The following is a 15,129-nucleotide window of genomic DNA, read 5'->3' as shown; positions in this document are numbered from 1 at the left end:
AAATTTTGTTGTAATGCTCATTTTTCATAATGGAAAATGCATGTGGAGAGGCGCATTTCAAACAACTCTGTACTTAATGTGTAATGTTTAATGTTCTCAATGCAGGCCATTTAGGTATATATGTATTTATTCTTATAAAATGTGCACTACTTACAGTTGTCATGTAATATATAACCAGTCATATAAAACAAGTCTGCTGCACATTCAAACTCTAGCTAAAGTAGGAAATGATAAGAAAATCCTAAATTAAATAATACTGAAATTAGTCATTTGTATTGGATTTAAACGTGAGGGCCTCTATTCAGTGGGTAACAGTGGTGCTTTCATTCTGCAGTGAATTAAAGTAAAATTTTGGTGCACTTTGTTCCTATTTATGGAGGAAAGGCTGGCAGAGAAGCAAATAAAGTCATGACAAGTTTCAGTCCTTAGAGACACAAGCCATGGCCAGCATTAGGACTGGACTGCCATTGTGAAGTGGATAATGGGTAAAAATCCTGGCAGGAGGATTTGACATTGGATCCGAATAAGAGAAATGGAGGCAGTGTTGAACTTTGTAGATATTTAGGAAGGAATGGGATCTGTAATAAGAGGGATCCTGGGCTCATACAGCACTTCTTTGTTGCTTTATATCCAAAAACTGTCAGCACTGTTCATTTAAGCAGGCCAGGAGAAACTCCCAAAGGTAAACAACTCTCACCTAGAGAAAAAACACCTATAAATTTAAGCACCATGAAAAATATATGAAATACTTTATATGATAAATGTATTGTTGCTTTATCTTCACAAACTTTTAGCACACAGTGAACATAGTGGTCAATCACTGATGTGATATAAACTCCTTTTTAACGTTTAAATCTTAAAATAAATACTGTAACTGTTTTCCATTTACCTCTACAGTAGCATAAAGTATAGACTGTATACTGCATCTTTTACATTTGTTCTGGAGAGGGCTTCATGGCAAAAAATCTGTCCTTTTTATACATTTATTGCATGATTCACAATAGTTTATTTATTTATAACTTTTCACACATTTTATATGTTTTTTTTCTAAATAAATGTCTGCCTCTTGTCACCAGGAAAGACACCTTCTTCTTCTTCTTTTTTCGGCTTCTCCCCTTAGAGGTCGCCACAGCAGATCATCCACCAGGAAAGCCACCTGATCCACCATTATCTTGAAAAGAAGAAGGTAGTTGCTGAAAAATGTATTTTATTTTATTTTATTTTATTATTAATATTTAATAATTAATATTAATATTATTAATATTTATTTCTTATGTATATGGTATTACACAGGGAGTCTATGTTCCCCATATGTAATTCTGTGCTATTTTTTTTAACTCTCTTTCAGACTGACATTAAGTTAAGTTTTGGATTTACTTGACACTGATGATCCAGAGCCTGCAATTTGTAATATAGCAGTGGTCCCTAGGATAGAGAAAGATGCAATAGAAAGCGACTGTGATAGCGATGCATCTGACATGGATTTTATTGGTGACTCAGTTCACATACCATCAAGAATTTTTAATTCTACTGCAGAACCGTTTGGATCTGATATTTTTGAGGAAATTGAACCTGAATGCGAGGACCAACCAAAACTCACAATTCAAACAAGAAGTCCCTCAAAAAAACTTGAAGATGCTTCATCATCTTTATTGCCCTCTTCAGATGCTACTACTGCCACCATACCGCCCTTGGCAGAAAACATCCCTGAACCTGCCTGCAGTGACCAACCAAAATTCAAAATCTGAACAAGAAATCATAAAAAAACAACTTGAAGCTGCTTCATCATCTGTATTGCCTTATTCAGATGCTACTACTACCACCATACCAGTGCCCTTGGCAGAAAGCACCCCTGCTCAGCTGATTAAAAGAAACAACAAGAGTAGGTCTTTCAGAAAGTCTAAAAAAAACAGCAAAAACCAATTAGCCTGACTACATTGTGTATGATCCAACAGCAGCACAATGTCTAAAAGCAACAAATCCGAATCCATTGGATGTGTTTTTAGCATTGTACCCCCCATCTCTGAGAGATCTTACCATAGAAATGTCAAATCTCTACTCTGTTTAGAACAAATACAAACCTCTTAATTTAAGCATGGATAAACTACTTGTATTCTATGGTGTGCTCCTCACCTCTGGATATTGTACTGTTCCATGACGGCATTTGCTCTGGTCACTAGATGGGGATGTCCACAACAGCAGCATCTCCAATGCTATGAGACGAAACAGATTTGATAAGATTATTATATTTGATAAAATTATTATTATCCATCCATATTGTGGACAACACAAAGTGCAACAATTACCACTTCTTTAAGGTGAGGCCAATCTTCCAGGAGCTCAATAACTCACAAAATTCTGCCATTAAGTAAATGGCTGTCAGCTGATGAGAGTATGATTCCCTACTATGGGCGACACAGGTACAAGCAGTTCATAAAGGAAAAACCAATCCGCTACGGCTATAAGGTTTGGAGCCTGGTGTCCTCAGGGGGTTACCTCTACCACAGCCTTATGCTGGAGTGCATACCCTTCTTTCAGAGACTGGGTTATGTCATGGGCCAATGTAGTGCTGGGTTTGGCTGATCAAGCTGGTGTTCCAGGAGGATGCAACTTCACGCATGACAACCTTTTCACCACATTATGATGACAAAGCGAGGATATGGGTGCACTGGGACCATGCGGCAAAACCAGTTGTGTGATGTGCCATTTAAACCAATGAAGGAATTCCAAAAGTTACAGAGGGGCTTCACAAAAGTACTGTCTGAAGGAGAAAAGCTACTGGTGAGGTGGAGGGATAACAGTGTGGTCACTGTTGCAAGCAATGTGGAAAATGTCTACACAGAGTTACCAGTTAGGAGATGGAATAAGGAAAGAAAGGCATATGACTACCTCCAGCAACCTCATATAATCCACAATTACAACCAGCAAATGGGAGGAGTAGATCTACATGATCTTCAGGTGTCCCGTTACCACAGCACAATAAGATAAACAAAAATGGTGGTGGCCAATTTATGCCTGGACTCTCCACAGTGCTGTGGTCAACAGTTGGCTGTTCCACAGAGATGTCATGAATGGTGACTATGATCTCCTTGGATTTCAGCGAGTAGTTGCCCAAAGTCTCCTGAAAAAAATTGGTACCGCACCAAAAGGACAAGGGAGGCCTTCCTCAATGTCAGCTGCTGTGACTGATATTACCAGGTTTGATGGTGTTGCTCACTGGCCGATAAACACAGGTAGGCAGATTATTTGTTTTTATCATAACATTTAACACCTGCATATGTGTTCCAAAAGCTATACAAAAGAGAAATCATTGTGTAATTATTCATTTTGTTTTGAAGGGAATAGGTTTCTCAGATGTCGTGTCTGTGATGGTCGCACATCATTTGGTTGTGAAAAGTGTGCCAGGCCAATGCATATTGAGTGCTTCAAAATGTTTCATAATGGCTGAGGGAGTTATCTATCAATGAGTTCCACACCGGGACACAGTTGTGATTTATATATATTTTTCCGATGTTATGTTTTCAGGAAGGTGATATCTAATCTGTGAGTTACATGAGTTCTACACCAGCACACAGTTGTGACTGTTAATTGATAATTTTTGTTGTTATTAATGAACTGCTACATGTTCCTTGTTTCTGTTACATGTTTTCTTACCATAGGCTCATATTTAATAATTTATTTGTTTTCATTTGTTTATTTATTTGTTTTAATTTATTATTTTATTTCTGAAAGGTTCTTTTATTTTGTAATTTTAAGTGCCATTTATACTGTAATGATTACATTCTAAGCAATTTCTTATAATGTGTTATTTTATCATATATTTTTTTTTATATTTGTTATTTTTAAAACTGAGCCAGACAATGTTTACCTATTTGTTAATCAAATAAAACACTTCACTAATTTAATCCAGTATTTAAACGAATTTCTGGAGTTTTTTATGTATTTATATACACCATAGACTTAGACTCCCTGTGTTCTACCACCAGTCACAATTGTGACCAGAGATAAAACACATTTCTTCATGTTTTTTTCAAATATTTTTTTACATTATTGACAATGATTGTTCAATATACTTACAAATACAACACAAATTCATATATGTCATCTCTGGAAAAAAATTGGGATTAAATAGGTTAACAATACAATAAAATAATTCAGTTATAAAGTTACATTTTAGATTCAAAATAATAGAATAAAAAAAAAAAAACAATGCAGTTGGGATGTAATTAATTTAATTGACCATTCAAATGTACTAATACTTATTAAAAGTTAATGTAATAACTTTAATAATAGTAAGTCATTTTCACCACTATAAGAAAATAAATATAACATATTACAGATTCCTGGCTGTTCCATGGATCAATGTTTATTTGTTTTTTGTTTTTTTACAGAAATGTGTTTTGCTGTAATAACAAAGACAGAACATATAGCATGTTTTTGTATTTTGAATATAAGAAACTATAAAAACAGGTAAAACTTTCACAGTACAGACATTGGTAAGACTGAGTTTTATACAAAGCAAAAATGTTGGTCAGATCTTTTCTCTAATTTTTCAGAGTGCACAAATAAGCTAAATTGCAATGTTTCATGACAGGCCAGTTGTATATATAGTTATTAGCCTGTGGTTATATTATTTGTTTTGTGATAGACCTATTTGAACATTGATTTAATTATCCTACAGATACCAGTTGCTGTCTGCCTGAAGCAGTGTGGAATAAAGTGTCCTGCTTTAAGAAATGATGATAGTAGTGGGGCTTGTTCAGCTGGGACCAAACCATTTGCTCCAAATTTGATGACCACTGCACCACCTCAACCTCAATGGACTTTGCCAGAAGGAAAGAGGTGATATGTGCACAGCAACAAAAAAATTCTGTAGGTCAGTCGGATGTTTTTGCTTTATTGTAAATCTAGCACAACTGTTGTTTGCACCATGGATGATGCAAACCATGGCAATTGCTTTTGGTAAATAGATGAGCATGATGTTGCCAACCAGTCTAATCTTACATAAAACAAAACATACATTTTGAGCATTTAACCTGTCAGACCAAAATTAATTAATGTCATAAACATTATTCTAGTTTATTCTAGTTAGTTTGTTAGTTAGTTAGTTTACTTGTTTAGAAGGTGTCCTGAATGTCACAGCAAACAATAAAAGTTTCACCTCTTTCCTGAGTGTTACACCAAACACATAGATAGTGGTTTCTACAGCAGGTTGATATGATTATTTTTCTGTACTATTGCTTAAGAACATTGATCAATTATCAAACAGCATTTACCTGTTTCTGGGCCATTAAAAAATATATTTTGGTATTTAACCCTTTGAAACATATGTGACACCCTTCTGAATATAATTAGCCAAATTCTAATTTTCTAAATAATAAAACAATCTAATTTGATCCATTTAACAAAAGTTGTTGATGTGGTTTAATGTTTTTTTTCTTCGAGAACCATTCCCCAAGGTAACCCAAACATATTGCATTCTATATTCTTGCTCTGTTGCCCCTTGAATTGTCCTTGATGCTGAAAGTATCTCATAAAGAGACCAAGGTGCCAGCCATTAATTTGTCATTTGGGCAGAACACAAATGCAAAGGAAAAACTCCCTTAGATGTTATGAGGAGGAAACCATGAGAGGGACCAGACTCAAAAGGGGAACCCATCCTCATTTTGGTTATATCAAGAGTATATATATATATATATATATAAGATAATAGTCTTTAAAACAAAACAGAACACTGGAGAGTGAGAACTAACATGAGCATCGGAATGTAAGCATTAAAATATGGATGACATAAATAAAAGAAGTGAAAAAACACTTTTAATCACCACTTTAAACATTTTTAATTGAGAGGTTTTCTGTGACATTTATTTGAGCATTTTGGGTTTCTTCAGAGTGAGGGCATTATAATAGAAGTAAAGCTGTACCTTTAAATTTTTTGAACTTTTGGTCTTATTGACAAAGAGAGAGAGATAAAATATAGCTACGGCTGGTAAAGGAACCAGTAAGCTGGAGACAAGCTGCACAATTAAAAATAATTGTGTTATAATAAGTTAATATAACTTGAGGAACTGACTTAAATTAAACTATAACTATAGGAAACTATAACTATATCTATGATATAATTGTGTCAAAATTAAACCCCTTAAAAAGGTGTACTGTATATTATAGTAATCTTTTATGATTGTCATAAATTAATAAATTGATGTGTTCTCAGTCAAAGTCTAACCGAATGATGAAATTAAGAAAAATCCAAAGATATCCAGGTTTATAAATTGCGTTAAATGATCCATCCAATTTTATCCAAAGTTTAAGACTCCAGGTTTAGTAGTGAACAATCTTTAATTGTATGCATTACATACTGTATCTGTATACCTTTAACCCAATGGGGCTCATGGCCCCTTCAAATTCTTTCCTTTTTTGCTCTCCTGCAGGTCTCCTCTCCTCCCTCCTCTAATTATCCTGCCATCTGTCTCACTCTCTTCTTCACAACCCTCATTTCTTCTCTCAGTAGGACTGAGGGTTTTTTTTCTTTTTGTGTGAGTGGGTGCGTGAATGTATGTGAGAATATTGCAAATATTAACATGATGATATGTGGGAAAGCATTTCTAGACAACACTTTACACTTTCATAGCATTACAAAAGTAAGGTAAGATAAGGCTTCAATGTTTTAACAGTAGGTAGGTATTGGTTATTATTCTCAAACAAAAAGAAATTGCATGTTTTGATTTACTGCTATAGGTTATTAATTTTTAAAGTAAGAGTAAACAGATATTTGGCACTTAAAAGTTGAAAACATTAGGTGGTTGCTTTGAGCAGTTTTAGACATTTTCACATATTTGTTATATACATTTGTTTCCTGTAATAGTGTTGAGACACACTTCTTTTTTTTCTTCTTTGTGCCCTTCAAGATCCAGATCACTGTTAAATAAAAGCAAAAGGCTGCATTTTAATATTTACATTTAACATTTAGTTAGATAAGAAGCTAATAATAAAATGAGATAAGAAGCGATAATAGAATTTTATGATATAGGGTGCAATAAGATCTCTTTTTCTGGTGGTTTTCATATTCTAGCTCTTGCACTTTTTTACACAAACTGTAGTTAAATTAACGAAACCATAAAAAATTTTTCCGTTTTATTTTATTTGGAGGTGGAGTCTTAGTATTAATATAGTTGTTTGTTAAAATGTTATTCATCCATGTAACATTTCAAAACCAGAAGGTTACTAATTTATCTGAAAATTCAGCATTAGCATCAACATTTCATTCCACAAGTATACCATAGTGTACCATAACATTCAAGAGGCACATTTCAACACATTAGAGACATTGCGTGGTAATGCTAATAAGAATACTGCGCTTTCCCGGACCTCATGTAAAGGAACTGTAACTCAACATTAAAATGCACTGTAAAGTCAGCACCAATGACAGGGACCTAGCGACTTGGTGTCACCCAGAAGAGAAAAGAAAGTGCACATGCTCCGTGCAGACAGATTGAAAAATCTATGATGAGTAAGTTTGAGGCAACAGATAAACCCACCCCACACTTTTAGAGAGATAACACTCGCTGCCAGAGAATATAAAAGAGATACTATATCTATGCTAGTTCTGGTTTTATCTGGTATTTGTACAAGTTAGGTTTGTATAGTAGCTTCCATATCACAGTTGTCATATATAAAATTTGTATTTCATTGAGTGAACTAAGTATTTAATCTTGTACCAAATTAGCAATAATTCTGATTCCCACAGACTCAAGTTAGTCCTGTACCTTTATCAAAGTACTCCTAATATCAACATGAACACCGGAATGTGTCATGCCGCGAACGAACGGAGGCGGAACCCGGAGCACAGTTCACTTTGGTTTAATAAAAAAAAGAGAGCTATAAGCAAAATTACACAAACACACGTACACAGCAGTCCAGTAATAGTCTTGAGTGAGATATCCGTGGTACGCCCTGGAGGGGCGAGGTCCACAATGTCCAGGGACGAACGCACGGAATGACAGGGGTGAATCCGGGGTGCGCTTTGGGGAGAAAGCATAGCCGTGGAGAGAGTGTGGAGTCCAAAACGGAGGGAACGTATAGGGATACGCAAACACCAACATATACAAACAAACATGAACCAACAATAACGGACAAAGAAGTAAGTGTGAGTGAGGGGTATATGTAGGTGCGGGGATGAGTGATAATGAGCCCCAGGTGTGCACAATTGAAGCCGGGAGCTTCAGAGAACACGGAGGCATGACAGCTGCCAAAGGGGGCATGGCAGGTGGATTCCTGACAGAATGTAAGCAATAAATAAATGGATGACAAAAATAAAAGAAGTAAAAAAACAACAAAAATAATGACTTATTTTTCCTAATATTAACACATATATTAACATGGGAAAACATAACAAAACCAAATTCCTATATCACAATGGAAGGTAACTGGATAAATATACAATACAATACAATACAATAAAATTATAACAAATGTGCTTGTGTAGCAGACAAAACACTTTCAATCACCACTTTAAACCATTTTTAATTGAGAGGTTTTCTGTGACATTTATTTTAGCATTTTAGAATACTCATAATGTGTATAACAAAAAATCATCTTCTTCTATTTAAACCTCTCCACCACCATGGGCAAGACAAACGAGTTGTCAAAAGATGTCAAGGATAAGATTGTAGACCTGCACAAGGTTGGAATGGGTTACAAGATCATCAGATTTTTGCCTTGGCTGTATGTTTTTTAAACATTGTCATGCTGGAAGACCCATCCACCACCCATCTTTAGTGTTCTAGCTGAGGTCAGGAGGTTCTCATCCAAGATTCTACAGTGCATGGCAGCGTTCATGTGGTGAAGTCTTCCTTTACCCTTAGCAGAGAAACAGCCTCAAAGCAGAATGTTTTCTCCTTTATATTAGACAATGGGGATGGTGTTCTTGGGGTCATATTCAGCATTTCTCTGCCTCCAAACATGGCGAGTCGAGTTGATGCCAAAGAGCTCAATTTTATTCATTCAGTTGTTTGTTGACAAACTTCAGACAGGCCTGTGCATGTGCATTCTTGAGCAGAGAGACAATGGTGTGTTCCCACCAAGCTTCTTGCTGATGATCTTTCCAGCCTTGTGCAGGTCTACAATCTTGTCCCTGACAATACAAAACAAGTTATACAGGTGCATCTCAATAAATTAAAATATCATTAAAAAGTTGATTTATTTTATTAATTTAATACAAAAAGTGAAACTTGTATATTATATAGATTTATCAGACTGATATATTTCAAGTTTTGATTTCTTATTATTTTGATCATTATGGCTTACAGCTAATGAAAACCCAAAATTATATCTTAAAGCTAATAAAAACCAATAAATAAATAAATAAATAAATAAATAAATAAATAAATAAATAAATAAATAAATAAACAAACAAACAAACAAATAAATAAATAAATAAATAAATAAATAAATAAATAACAAAGATTTTTAACACAGAAATGTTGGACTACTGAAAAGTATGAACATGTACAGAACTGAATACTCAGTCGGGGCTCCCTTTTCATGAATTACTGCAGCAATGCGGTGTCGCATGCGAGGCGATTGGTCTATGACGCTGCTGACGTGTTATGGAAGCCCAGGTTGCTCTGATAGCGGCCTTCAGCTCTTCTACGTTGTTGGGTCTGGTGTCTCATATCTTCCTCTTTACAACACCCCATAGATTCTCCATGGGGTTTAGGTCGGACGAGTTTGCTGGCCAATCAAGCACATGTATACCATGGTCCTTAAACCAGGTATTAGTACTTTTGGCAGTGCGGGAAGGTGCCATGTCCTGTTGGAAATTAAAATCAGCATCTCCACAAAGCTGGTCAGCAGAGGGAAGCATGAAGCACACAAAAACTGCCTGGTAGATGGCTGTGCTGATCTTGAACCTGATAAAACACAGTGGACCAACACCAGATGACATGACTCCCCAAACCTCCACTGACTGTGCAAACTTTCCACTAGACCTCAAGCAACTTAGATTCTGTGCCTCTCTTCCTCCAGACTCTGGGACCTTGATTTCTGAATAAAATTTTCTTTCATCTGAAAAGACGACATTGGCCCACTGAGCAACAGTCTTTTGTCCTTTGCCCACACCTCTGAAGTTCAGGAGTGAATTGACACAAGGAATATATACCCATGGATACGTCTGTGTGTGGTGGCTCTTGAAGCACTGACTCCAGCTGCAGTCCACTCTTTGTGAATCTCTCCCAAATTCTTAAACGGGCTTCATTTCACCTTTTTCTACCACATTTTTCCTTACATTTAACTTTCCATTAATGTGCTTGGATACAGCACTCTGTGAACAGCCAGCTTCTTTATCGATGACCCTTCATGTCTTATCCTCCATGTGCAGGTTGTCAATGATCGTCTACTGGACAACTGTCAATTCAGCAGTCTTCCCCATGATTGAGTAGCCTGAACCAGACTGAAGCTCAGGAAACCTTTGTAGGTGTTTTGAGTTAATTAGTTGATTAGAGTGTGACACCACAAGTCTCCAATATTGAAGTAATTTGCACAGGCTGTTAAAAGTAGATCTAAATACTTTATCTTGCCTTTATCATTTATTGTGCCATATTGTTAGATTTTTATCATGCCCAAACGAAACTTGGAGAGATTTTCCATACGACGTGTGATGCTCCGTAGTGCCTTTCTGAATTCAGGGAAGAAGAAATACACAGCACACAGAATGTGGCAAAATGTTCCTCTTCAGTTTATTGCAGGTGGCAGACACGTATTTATACACACAGGATGATACAGTCCACGCACACACACACACGAACACGCACACACAAAAGGCTGACCTAAAGTGTTTTCCTGTTTAGACAAGAGGACATACCAGCCCGAAATTTGTGAGCCCAGATAAGACTCTCTGTTTACCTTACAGACTAACATTGTAAATACCTTATAGACACTGAACGGACAAAGGAATGTGTGTGAGATAGTGTGAAAACAGTTTTAACACTAACAATGGCCACTTTAAATCATTTATGATTTAGCATCACACACCAAAACATATTATGTTCATCCTGGGAACAGAACCTGTGACATAAACTGCGAATGAAAAGATAAAGACAAACAAAAACATACAGATTCCATTTCATTCTTTCCCTACATGCAAATAATCCTTCATCATCACCACTCAAATCGAGGCCTTTATGGCCTGTCTTCATCAAACATGGCAACATACATAGTACAATTCCAACAATCAATACAAGAATCATTCCTAAAACAAAATAGGGTTCAACACTCCAAAAACTTTGTTCAGCAGTTGTTTCACGAACTCCAAGACATCATGAGACCATTGTTTCTCAGTGCTTGTTCAGTATGTCTATAATCAGTAATATAAGGTATACATAACAGTTTCTTCTCTGAATAATGTATTCAAAGAGAATAAAAAAATTCGGAGTCTAGTTACATCTATGCATATATTGTTATAGAATTTAGACCTAGAAAAGGTATCAGGGTAAGCTAAACTAAACAGTCAAGTGAGTTTGATCTTCACCCCGGAGGTGGCCCCCTTTCTACTAAAAAGAAAAGATCTTTCTGTGGCTCTCAACTGTTTCAGCCCTGAAAACTCACTTAGGTAGGCTTCTTAGGTCAACAGACCAATTAGTGCACAGAATAATTGGGTGCTGTTTTGATCCTGCTTGCGCGTATCCACTGTGGCTGATAATCAGTCAGAACTCCAGTTCTGGTTACAGCTAGAACATTCGCGGGACCCAGATACTTCGGCTCACGGACCTTGATGGGCTTCAGACTTCTTATCAGGACCTGCTGATTAGGCACAAAAGGGTGTGTGGGCTTATCCGTGGGAAGAGGAAGAGTTAGTGAAACATCAGCACTGATAGAATTAAATTTCTCAACCATGGCAGAAACGTAGTCGTCCACCATCACTTCCAGGTTACCTAAGAAAGAAATGCCAGTGCGTCTCCTGTCCCATGGGGTCATGAAAGGTTAGAACATAAAACTTTCAAAGGATTAGTTTTGTTAGAGATAGGGTTAGTTTTGTTAAAGATAGGGTTATTTTCATTTCTGTGAGTACTACCGGGAGAACAGCAGTCCAATTTTGGCCTGTTTCAATGCAGGCTTTAGTAATACGCTTAATGGTTTTGTTTGTTCTCTCTACCACTCCAGCTGACTGTGGGTAATAGGGAATATTAAAATACCAATCAATTGCTAAACTTTTAGCCAAAAGTTGTCTTACCTTTGACGCAAAAGGTGTGCCGTTATCAATTTCAATCACACTAGGAATACCAAACCTAGAGATGATCTCTTTTGTTAATATTTTGATAACCGTTTTAACATTCTCTGTCGCACATGCAAATGTTTCTGGCCACTTACTGAATCTGTCAAATATAACCAACAGGTATCTCAAATCTCCTACAGGTGGCATATGTGTATGGCCACTTTGGCAGGAAGTTGAACAGCTTTTAATAAGTCGCCTATGAGATTAAAATGTGCTCTGGGCTTTCCATCAGCTGTTTTAAAGTCTCTTTGCTTCCATGTTTCAGCAAAATCATGCACAACACCATAAGCATACTTAGAATCAGTGTATAAAGTCACTACTTTACCTTCAGACAAGTGACATGATCTTGTAAGTGCGACCAATTCTGCAGCTTATGCTGATGTGTATGGTAATGATTTAGCTTCAACTATTACATCAGGTAATCTTACAACCGCATATCCACATAAATACACACTAGAAGGTTCTGAACATGAACATCTACATATAAGCAATCCCCCTCTTCCAGGGCCGTATCTAAAAGATCGGGCCTACAAGAGGTCTCACGTTCAATTTGTCTAAGGCAATAATGCGCATCATCAAAACCATCTAAGTCAATATCGTCTAGCAGATCACGCAGAGCTAATACAGCTGAATGCGGCTGAGAAAAAGGCTTAATAGTTACGATTTCCGTTACCAAGATTGTAGTTTCATAACCAGATCTACGTTGTGCTGTCACATGTTGTTTGTCGAGGTTGTATAAATTAGCTGTTACCTGATTTGAGGTGTACAGTATCAAAGGATGTGACAGCACCGTTTTCTCAGCATTCCGGACCATCAGAGCCGCAGCAGCCACTGCACGCAAGCACGAAGGCAACCCTTGTGCTATATTGTCTAAAGATTTGGAAAGATACACAACAGGGAGATATCTGTCACCGTGTTCCTGGGCTAGGATCCCCGCAGCCGTACCACCACATTCGTGCACATAAAGGTGAAAAGGCTTAGCATAATTCGGAAGACCCAGAGCTGGAGCAGACTGTATAGCCTTCTTGAGGGCAGCAAAACTGTCAGTCATTTCATGAGTCTGCAGAATGAGATGTGATGGAGGAGCTCTGTGATCAATAGCACTACGCAAAACTTTATCATGCTGTGCGCAGTCAGGGATCCATGCTCGGCAGTAGTTCATCAGTCCCAATAAGCTCTGCATCTGTTTCACAGTCAGAGGCCTTGAAAACCTAGTCACGAGTTGTACTCGGTCCTGTGACAAGGATGTCATCTGCGTATTGAAGAATGTAGGTTGTTTCCGGCAGGTGTATATCAGCCAACGTTCAGTGCACTACAGCGGAGAATACGGCTGGCGAGTAAACAAAGCCTTGAGGAAGACGTGTCAAGGTGAATTGACGTCTACTATAGGTAAAAGCGAAAAGCGGCTGCGTCTCTGAGGCCAAAGGGACACTGAAAAAAGCAGAACAAAGATCAATCACAGTAAAAAAATCCGTGAGTTGCTGGTATAGAGTTTACAATGGTAGCTACATCGGGCACCAAAGGAGCTAACGGAATAACTAATTTATTAATCTCACGTAAATCATGTGTAAGCCTCCAGCATTTTTTATCTGCCTTTAAGACAGGATTAATCGGTGTGTTATACGGTGAATGTGTTTTGAACAAAACACTTTGTGGCAATAAATTGTCAATAACTGGAGCAATGCCAACATTCTTCTCTTTCGACAATGGATATTGTTTAACAAAAATCGGACGGTGTGTTTTCATGAGTGTATGATACGGTTTTACCTGGATTAAACCTGCCTTGTCTTTGTGAGAGGCCCATAATTTAGGGTCAGCTTCACCTAAATCTGGTTCATCAGGCACGACTTCTGTACTACCCTGAAAGAAATCTTCCAGATGTGGCTGTGGCTCAGTTGAGAGCATGAGGACAGAAGGAAAAGACAGTGAGACATTGGTTTAAAAAAACAGAATTTCCATTCCCATTTTGTGCATTATATCTCTTCCTAAAAGGTTTAAAGGCGAGTTTGAAATTATTGTAAAGCTATGATAAAAATTTGTACCAGTCGTTGTCACCACAGGCAAAAGGTGAGTTACAGGACATGAAATTGGAACTCTATCTATTCCCTCATAGATGAACTTCCCCTTTTTCCTAGGACGTCCTCCTTGAGTTTAGTGCTGAGGCTGGAATGCACCACTTCCTGTTGCAGTGCAAAGCATAAAGGGTTAACTTAACCTGGAGCATAGCAGAAACCTCTAGCAGCATCTAAATCTCTAGGAAAAAGTATCCAGATGTGACACAATTTCACTCCATAATGCCAAATGATCTAAATAAGGATTAGTCCAAAAACCAGCACAATTCCTATACACAAAATCTTTGGGATTTTCTTCCGGCAGTAAGCGAGAAATGTTATGACCCATCATCTTTACATAGAACAAAGAACAGACACACAACACTTAATACACAGACAACACACACAACACATAACACTCAGACAATACAGCTGCGCAGGCACCAGGGAGATCACAGTCTTCAAACAAAAAGGTAATCCAGTCTCTCCAATTGGATCACAAATTTTGTAAGTTAGGAGAAAAAAATAGACTTTAAAGCCAAAACAAGATTGAAGTCTTTTGAAAAATTTTAAAGTCTTTTCAAAATGTCCGTTTTTCTTTAGTTCCTTTTCTCTTTTCTCCCCTTTTTTTTTTTTTTTTTTTTTTTTTTTTTTAAACAATAAATTTTTCATTTATCTATTTTTTTCGGGCATATAAAAAATTATTGTGGATTCTTTTGGATACTTCAGACAATATGAACTATATTAGACAGACCGTAAAAAACGTCTTCTAATCTTGCATCTTACATCTAAGGTGAGGAAAAAAAA

General features: G+C 37.0%; 1 long non-coding RNA gene across 1 annotated transcript; it reads right to left on the bottom strand.

Moving 5' to 3' along the window:
- Nucleotides 1-1,154: 1,154 nt before the first annotated feature.
- LOC310719903 lies at nucleotides 1,155-2,723 on the bottom strand. The gene is made up of 3 exons (XR_014531598.1): nucleotides 2,528-2,723; nucleotides 2,134-2,213; nucleotides 1,155-1,171 (listed from the first exon to the last, which is right to left on the bottom strand). It is a non-coding gene; the product is annotated as an uncharacterized lncRNA (long non-coding RNA).
- Nucleotides 2,724-15,129: the final 12,406 nt, after the last annotated feature.

This window comes from Silurus aristotelis (assembly GCF_946808225.1).
Source record: "Silurus aristotelis genome assembly, chromosome: 25".
Taxonomy (NCBI): Eukaryota; Metazoa; Chordata; class Actinopteri; order Siluriformes; family Siluridae; genus Silurus; species Silurus aristotelis.
Note: the sequence above shows the minus strand (reverse complement) of the source record. Positions and strands in the feature narration are given on the sequence as shown.